The sequence below is a fragment of the Myxine glutinosa genome, chromosome 11, assembly GCF_964187855.1.
Source record: "Myxine glutinosa chromosome 11, kmMyxGlut1.1, whole genome shotgun sequence".
NCBI lineage: Eukaryota > Metazoa > Chordata > Myxini > Myxiniformes > Myxinidae > Myxine > Myxine glutinosa.
Genome location: NC_136271.1, coordinates 133059956 through 133069770, shown reverse-complemented (window position 1 = coordinate 133069770; position 9815 = coordinate 133059956).

Here is a 9815-nt window from a genome sequence, read left to right as displayed (position 1 = left end):
CGCTAAATCTCCAGGATGGTAGGAGATTCACATGACGCGTGGAAATATACATATATTTGTATTACCTTACAAAGGACTTGGACGCGGAAGAGGGCCATTACTATGAGGGTCATCGAAGTATGCGCTATTATTACCAACCTATGGTTGTTTGTCCCTGATCTTTTTTTTTAAACGCTGAACGTCGAGCAAAGAAGCAGCACGAACCATTTAAAAAAATCTTTTGTATGACTCAGTTGGTGTTCGAACCGCCCACCTTCCCTTCCTGGGCTCGCAGCGAACGCTCTGCAAACACTAGATGGTATTCATAGAATACTTACCCTGCGCAGTCAACTTGGTGTGAGCCAACTCTTCTGTTGTGTTTTTGAACGTTTCTTTTTTTTTGATCCAATATGGCTGCCAGACCACGTGAGCGATGACATCATAAATTTATATTCTCTAATATAATTGTTGCATAGATCATGCTCAATAAATTTCAAACTGATCAGACTAAGCGTTGTTCCTGTCGAATTATGACGTCATAATTATGGCACCAATGACGTCATCATTAACAGCACCTATTCCCCATATGGAGTTATTTACAATGAGCAACGTTTCAATTTTGTCCATGGAGCCGTTTTGGAGATATAGAGATGCATTCGGTTTTTCCAAGATGACGCTTGAAACACATGACCTATGACGTCATGATTAACATTAAAATATTCTAAAGGGGGAGGTGCCCCGATGGTGAAAATTTAGTGTCCATCAGACCAACAGTTGCTGAAAAAATATTAATAATGATCAGATGGATAAGTGTATTTGTCGAATTATGACGTGATAACGAAGGCACCGATTACATCATCATCATCATTAACATATCTTATTCCCCATGGAGAGTCGGTGACAATGAGCCAGGTCTCAATTTTTTCCATGGCGTGGTTTCAGAGAAAAAGAGGTGCAAAGTTTTTCCAAGATGGCGCCTGTACGTGACCTATGACGTTGTGGCGGACACGAAAGCTCACTGGCGTGATAATCATTCCGCGCACCAAGTGGGCGGCAGCCACGCCCGAGGGGTAGGCGTGGCCTCGGGATATACACCGGGCGCGCAGCCCGGAGCGCTCCAGTGCTACAGTGGAGCTCTTGCAATAAAGACTCTTTTAACTTACCACGTTGTCCGCTTCCTCCTTGCTAAACAAGTAGAGCGCGTAGCACCGCGCTTCATTGGTGACCCTCCGACGTTCTGGTCAGCCGTCGCTGACCACCCGAACCCGCCACAGCAATGGCAACCAACGCGGTCACAATCAAACTCCCCGAGTTCTGGGAGGCTCAAGCTGAAGTTTGGTTCCTGCAGGCAGAAGCCCAGTTCCGACTTCGAGGTATCACGGTGGACGAGACCATGTACTGCCACGTGGTCGCCTCCCTCGGGCCCGGCACGGCCGCCCGCGTCGTGTCGGTCCTGCGGAACCCACCGGCTGACGGCAGGTACGAGGCGATCAAGTATCTCCTCCTCGCCACGTTCGGCCTCACGGTGGACGCATGGGCCGACCGCCTCCTGGACCTCCCCGAGCTCGGTGACACGCGACCGTCGGTCCGCATGGACCATATGCTGTCGCTGATGGGCGACGAAACCCCGAATGCTCTATTCCGGGCGTTATTTCGACGCCAGCTGCTGGCACGAGCACGACTCGCGTTGGCCGGTTCTGCGACGACGGAACCCCGAGCTCTCGCTGCCGAGGCCGACAAGTTCTTCGCGGCTTTGGACACGCAGGCGAGTTTTGGCGCGGCCATCGCGCATCCCGAGGCTGATGCACACCTCGTGGCTGATGCTGATGCACACCTCGCGGCCGCCGCCACGCCCCGCCCACCACCGCCGCCGCGGAGAAAACCGCGGCCTCCGCTGCCTCCGCCGCCAACCTGGTGTTTTTTCCACGCCCAGTTCGGCCACGAGGCTCGGCAGTGTCGCCCGCCGTGCTCATTCGGCAGGTCGGGAAACGCCCAGGCCGGCCCTCGGTAGTGGCACTGAGCGCCGGCCGTTCGAACAGCCTACTGTTCAGAACGGACACCTTATCCGGGCGCCGTTACCTGTGCGACACGGGAGCGCAGGTGAGTGTTGTTCCCGCCGGTACGTCCGACAAGCAAACCGCGGGCCGGGGCCCTGCGCTGCTTGCTGCCAACGGTACGTCCATACGCACATACGGAAAACGCTGCCTCTCTCTGCGGTTCGGAGGGCAGGTTTTCCGGTGGTCGTTCGTCACTGCCGACGTGCCCATGGCACTGCTCGGCACGGACTTCCTGTGCGCTAATGGGCTGTTGGTGGATGTAAAGCACAGAAGGCTTGTCCAGGCCGAGACGTTCAGCTCGCTCGCTTGCGCGCTGCCCAGGTCGTTGAGAAGCTCACGGAGCGGCTCGCCGAGCGGCTTGCTGAGCGGTTCGGTTCCGGCCAGGTTGATCTGTACGCTTCCGGCAGCGGACGAATTCACCCGCCTCCTCGCCGGCTTCCCGGCCCTCACGCGGCCCACCTTCTCGGCGGGGGCCGTCAAGCACTGGGTGGAACACCACATCCCCACTGCCGGGCCTCCGGTCTACGCCCGGGCACGCCGCCTCGAGCCGACGAAGCTCGCGGTAGCTAAAGCGGAGTTCGCTACGCTGGAGCGGCTCGGCATCGTGCGGCGCTCCGAGAGTGCTTGGGCGTCACCGCTCCACATCGTGCCAAAGCCCGGCGGGGGATGGCGACCGTGCGGGGACTACCGGCGCCTCAACGACGCCACCACCCCCGACCGCTACCCCATCCCCCACATCCAGGACTTCTCCGCCCGGTTGGCGGGAATGTCCTTCTTTTCAAAGGTGGACCTCATACGCGGTTACCATCAGGTCCCCGTCAGGCCGGAGGACATCCCGAAGATGGCGGTCATCACGCCATTCGGACTTTTCAAATTTCTTCGGATGCCCTTCGGGTTGAAGAATGCGGCTCAGGCGTTCCAGCGACTAATGGACAACGTCTTGCGCGACTTGGATTTTGTGTACGTCTACCTGTACGACTTCCTCGTCGCCAGCGCGTCCCGTGAAGAGCACCTCCACCATCTACGCACACTCTTCGAACGCCTGGGCCAGCATGGCCTCATCGTGAACCCCGCCAAGTGCCGGTTCGGCATCGCCGGAATCGACTTTTTGGGGCACCGCGTCACCAGGCACGGGGCCGTCCCCCTACCGGCCAAGGTGGCGGCGGTGAAGGGGTTTCCGCGCCCCCGCACGATCAAGGGGCTCCAGGAGTTCCTGGGCATGGTGAACTTTTACCATCGGTTCCTGCCTCGCATCGCCCAGCTCCTGCGCCCCCTGCATGAGGCCCTCCGAGGGAATCCGGGCAAAGGTTACGTTACCTGGACCGAGCAGATGGACGCGGCGTTCGTCGACGCGAAGCTCGCCTTGGCCAACGCCACCATGCTCGCGCACCCGGCGCCCGATGCACCGATCGCCCTCACCACCGAAGCCTCGGACTACGCGGTGGGCACGGTGCACGAGGAATGGGTGCGTGGTGCTTGGCAACCGCTGGCGTTCTTCAGCCGGCAGCTTCGCCCGCCCGAACGCCGTTATAGTACCTTCGACCGCGAGTTGCTTGGGTTCCACCTGGCGGTCAGGCACTTCCGCCTTCTGCTCGAGAGCCGTGTGTTCACGGCCTTCGTCGACCACAAGCCACTGATCTTCGCGATGGGCAAGGTCACCGAGCCGTGGTCGGCCCGGCAGCAGCGTCACCTCTCGGCCATATCCGAATATACAACGGACATCCGGCACGTCGTGGGGAAGGACAACCCGGTGGCGGATTGCCTTTCTCGGTCCGTCGCCCACGCAGTCCACCTCGGCATCGACTATGCCCGGATGGCGGTGGACCAGGCCGCCGACCCCGACGTCCAGGCCTTGCGGACCGCCGTCACGGGCCTCCACGTCACCGAGGTGCCGTTCGACGGCACGGGCACGGCCCTCTGGTGCGACGTCTCCCTCGGGCGGCCTCGCCCCATCGTGCCTGCCGGCTGGCATCGCCAGGTTTTTGACGCCATCCACGGCCTGTCCCACCTGGGCACGAGGGCCTCCCAGAGGTTGGTCGCCGACAAGTTTGTCTGGCATGGCCTCCGGAAGGCCGTCCGCGGCTGGACCAGACATGCCTCGCGTGCCAGCGCGCGAAGGTTCACCGACACACCCAGGCCCCATTGGCCCCGTTTCCGGTGCCGGAGCGTAGGTTCGACCACGTTCACGTGGACCTGGTGGGACCTCTGCCCCCCACGCGGGGTTTCACCCATGTCCTCACAATGGTGGACCGCACCACCCGGTGGCCGGAGGCCGTGCCTTTGGCGGCGACGACGGCAGCGGACGTCGCGCAGGCGTTCATCGCCACCTCAGTCGCCCGGTTCGGCGCCCCCTCGGACATCTCGTCCGACCGCGGCCCCCAGTTCACCTCGGAGCTCTGGGGGGCGATCGCGCGGGGGCTCGGGGTCCAGCTGCACCGAACCACGGCCTACCACCCCCAGGCCAACGGCCTGTGCGAGCGGTTCCACCGCTCGTTGAAGGCCGCGCTCCGAGCCACCCTCAGCGACGGCGGCTGGGTCGACAAGCTCCCCTGGGTCCTGCTGGGCCTCCGGACGGCGCCCAAGGACGACCTGCACGCATCCGCGGCGGAGTTGCTCTTCGGACAACTGCTGCGGGTGCCGGGCGAGTTCCTCCCCAAACCCACGGCACCATGGTCCGCGGCGCAGGAGCGCTCCGCGCTGCAGGAGACTGCCCGGAGGTTTGCCCCGGTGCCGACGGCGCACCACAGGCACCCACCTACGCACGTCGCCCCGGAGCTTCGCACCACGGAGTACGTCTTCGTCCGGCACGACGCCCACCGGACACCACTGTGGCCCCCGTACGACGGGCCTTTCTGCGTGCTGGAGACCGGGGTGAAACATTTCACCTTGGACATCGGCGGTACTCCCGACCGCGTCTCAGTGGATCGCCTCAAGCCGGCCCACCTCGACGTGGACCACCCACCGCCGGTGGCTCGGCCCCCTCGTCGAGGCCGCCCCCCTGCGGGCGGACCCCTGGCACCACCCAGCCCCGCCGGCACGGCACCCCTCCCGGGTGCAGCCGGAGGCATCCCGGCTGGCATCCCTGCACCCCGGACGCCGCCAGTCGCCAGAGGGCGCTTCGGCCGGGTCATCCGTTTGCCCCGCAAACTGGCCCTCCAGGTGCGCGGGAATTCTGGGGGGGCGCGTGTGGCGGACACGAAAGCTCACTGGCGTGATGGCATCATTCCGCGCACCAAGTGGGCGGCGGCCACGCCCGAGGGGTAGGCGTGGCCTCAGGATATACACCGGGCGCGCAGCCCGGAGCGCTCCAGTGCTACAGTGGAGCTCTTGCAATAAAGACTCTTTTAACTTACCGCGTTGTCCGCTTCCTCCTTGCTAAACAAGTAGCGCGCGTAGCACCGCGCTTCAACGTCATAATAATCTTTAAAATATTCTCCAGGAGGAGGCCCTCTTATGGTGAAAATTTCGTGTCAATCGGACCAAGAATTGCAGAGAAAAAAATTCATACTGATCAAGTCAAGCATTGTACTTGTCGAATTATGACGTCATAATTAAAGTACCGATTACATCATCATTAACATATCTTATTCCCCAAGCAGAGTACTTGACAATGAGCCATGTTTCAGTTTTTTTTCCATGGAGCGGTTTCGGAGATATAGAGGTGCAACCTATTTCCGATTTTTCCAAGATGGCGCCTGTACCACGTGACCTATGACGTCATAATATTCAATAAAATATTCTACAGGAGGAGCCGCTCATATTCTGAAAATTTCATGTCAATCGGACCAACTGTTGCCGAGAAAATGAATTTTTTTAATGCAGCCACAGCACACACACGTACGTACATACGTAACTGAATGATTAACCCCGCTTTTCGCTTCGTGAGCGCAGGGTAATAATCTTTGTGAAGGTTCATGGTTGGTGCACATTTGTGAATGTGACAAGCTGTACTTACATTTTCCTCTGCTGTTATTAATAAAAACAAAGACCAAACAAAGACGAGGGCGTTTTCACAGAACCCCAAGCGTACTGCAGGGTTCAAGTCTTTTCATCCAGGTGTGATTGGGCTCGATCCGTCCATGCAAATTCCCAATGCTGTCAGGCTCAGGCTTCTTATAATGGCCAAGGAATAGCTCTGGCCAAACTTCACTGAAATCTTACAATTTGGCCACAAATTCAACCAGGGATTTCGTTTTGATTCAAATGTGTTATTTTTCTTTCCTCCTTCATATTCCGAGGTAGTTTTCCCTTGTTGCAACTGAACTTTTCGTGGCAGTGATACATTCAGGGCATCTTCTGGTGCTGATGGAGTCCAACAGGATGATGCAGAGGTAGTGCACTTATCTTTGAGCCATCTGGTCTGCGTTTGAATCCTAGCTAGATTATAAACCGTCCGATTGGTGCTTTGACGGACAGGGTGTTGCAGCACAAAGTGCTCCGTTCCTTGGATGGATGTTAGAATGGGTGTCCGTCTGCTAGCATTAGATGGTTGGCATTAAAAGGTCCCACGATGACTTTCAAAAAGACCTGTAGACGCGTTATTGTCGGTACCCCGAGCAAATGACAAATTCTTGCCAAAGCCAGCTCGCTCATGAAAGGCTTGCACCAATTTCCCCCCTTGGCCATCCACGCAAGGTGGGATTACTTGGATCCATAGAAAATAGAAGTAGAAGGATCTTCTGCTGCAGTCATTTTTTGGGTTTTTTTAAACAACTGATAAGGTATTATATTGAGCCATTTGTGTAATTTGGGTTCCATTTTGGACAGAATAGGATCAAACAACAACTATTTTACATCAACCGGTGCAAGAGTGTTCCTTTTAGAGTATGTAATTCTTTATATTTTTCCATATTAAAATTCCCTTTCACTACTCACTCCTTAAAGGACAGTCTTGTTGGAAACTGACCTTGAACAAAAACTGAACAACAAAATCGTCTTTGCCGAGAAGGCCCAAGTCCCCAATCGCTGGCTTTTTGATCCCTCCCTTTCCCCTTTCCCCCATTCTCTCCTGTTAGTTTTGAACTTCATAATCAATTTGACACCACCATTATAACTGGATCCAACAGAATTGATGCTTCATTCCTTATGACCAATGCTTCACCTTTGTCTTCTCCATCGTCCTGGTCCTTTGACGGGTCTTTCTCACATAGTCTCCCACCTTCATCTTGCAAAGCCGCAAAGCTCAGCCCTATTCACACAAAGGGTTCCGAGTCTGATATACTCTAGTACAGACAGGTCAAGTGTCTCTTGGAAAAACAAACTGAGTTCACCTCCGCATGTCCAAACTGGATGCTCATTTTAATTTCTTAATCTCTCACTTATCTCATTTGTGGAACTCGAGTCTATCGCCTTGGGCTCTTCACTCGAGCCTTGAAGCATGTCGTCTAACCACCTCCAAACTTTATGCCAATACCCACTTTATGCCAATACTCCATTCTACTTTAACCGACAACCCATCCAAAACCTTGATCTTTTCCACCCCCGCTAATTCACCCCAGATCCACATTTTTGAAATTCCAACTTCTTTCCTGGAAGTCCTTGCAGCGTCCATATGTTTTATACCTCTCCCACCTCCCCCCAAACCCTCTCCCTCCCACAGATCTCTCGATGTCCCTGCTCTCAAATGTTGTGTTTGTGTCCTTCCCCCTCTCTCCCCATCTTGTCTACCGCTCCCCTTATTGTATGTTTTGCGTGTCGGTTTGACTTTTTGTGTGATTAATGTTAGCTCTTTCACGAGCCTCGATCTTGTATACAAAATATAATAATAATAATAAACCCCCACCTCCCACCCCCTCAAATATTTCATTCTCAGTATTCCATTCCTACCACTCAACTACCTGTTTGCTATGCCGTGAATCTTTGTCTACCTGTTCTCATTTTATCCACTGTCGGTGTGTAAAGCTGTTGTCCTCCATTGTTTAACTCCTCCATGAGTTTACACTTTGGTCCTGAAAACAATTATAACTGAGAGTGGCAAAGAGAAAAACGCAAAAGCAATGATGAAAAAAAAAGAATTGCTTTACTCGTGTTAGCGTCACATTGAACATGCAGACTGTACACGAGTACAAAACAAACATACACATGCACATAAGCAATATAAAATAGAATTCCATACTGTTCACCATTATATTCATAGCTCAGAAGCCACAGAACTTCCTGGATTTATAAATAAAGTTGTAGTTGTTCGATTATGGCCCTCAGGTTTCACTGTTACATTTCGTGAACAGTTAGCTACTACCTGTGTTATTGGAATAATGTACATAAGAGTGCCTTCAAAACTCTCAGCTCTTCTTCACCCCCGTGCACGGTACAACACAATACTGATAGAGGAGGATCATAAAAACTTGTAAACGCAAAACCCATTTTGGGTGAAAAGAAACCCAGCAATTGTAATGACTTTCCAAGCAGTCCTCGTTAAGCTTCCAATTTTCACACTCTTCCAAAACCTGGCGCACATTTAGAATCCTATAGCTCGTCGCCATCCGTTCATTACAAGGATGGGCAATGGGATCGCAATTAAAAAGCAGGCTTCCCATCATCGTGGACTATAACACTGTTTTTACACAAACTTCCGATAACAAGACGGTTCTCCAACTACGTGGATGGAATATCATAGCAAAGTGTCGAAAAAAAATAATGTCAATAATAAGCAACAGTCATAAATCATCTTTGAACCAAACTACGTATTCAGGTTATTAAAACCAATTAAAGCTGAGCAAATGTCTAACGTAGTTATCATTAAATCTTCAATGCAAACAAAATGTACAAATACGCACACGAACGTAATTAAATTAAAATAATTAGTTTAGGGAAATTATAAACTATTGCACATGACATTGAAATAAGGTTGGGGGTTGAGAAACGACAAGACTGACACAAATGTTGAGAACTACATTCAATGGAGATTCATTGCAAGATTTTCAACTGTTTCATCATCGGAGCTAACTGTGACGTACAGGAGTCGTAAAGCAAATGTTAACAGGGGCGACGGAGCCACCCGTTCTGTGATCACTGCCAAGGTACTTTTCGATCGAGTATGGCTTTGGACCAAGGCGTTGCTAAATATGAGGTCACCGAGGATCAAAACTGGGAATGAATGAAGTTTCTTTGAAGGTGAGGAAAATCAGAAACCGATTTCACTTTGCTGGAGCAAGGAGTTGCAGGGATAACCAAATCCCCACCCTCTCCCATTACCCCTACCCTCTCCAGATACCCTCTCCCACTATCCCCTACCCTCTCCCATGACCCCTACCCTCTCCCACTATCCCCTATCCTCTCCCATGACCCCTACCCTCACCCACTATCCCCTACCCTCTCCCATGACCCCTACCCTCTCCCATGCCCCCTACCCTCTCCCATGACCCCTACCCTCTCCCATGACCCCTATCCTCTCCCACTATCCTCTCCCATGACCCCTACCCTCACCCACTATCCCCTACCCTCTCCCATGACCCCTACCCTCTCCCATGACCCCTACCCTCTCCCATGACCCCTACCCTCTCCCACTATCCCCTACCCTCTCCCATGACCCCTACCCTCTCCCATGACCCCTACTCTCACCCACTATGCCCTACCCTCTCCCATGACCCCTACCCTCTCCCATGACCCCTACCCTCTCCCATGACCCCTACCCTCTCCCACTATCCCCTACCCTCTCCCATGACCCCTACCCTCTCCCATGACCCCTACTCTCACCCACTATGCCCTACCCTCTCCCATGACCCCTACCCTCTCCCATGACCCCTACCCTCTCCCATGACCCCTACCCTCACCCACTAT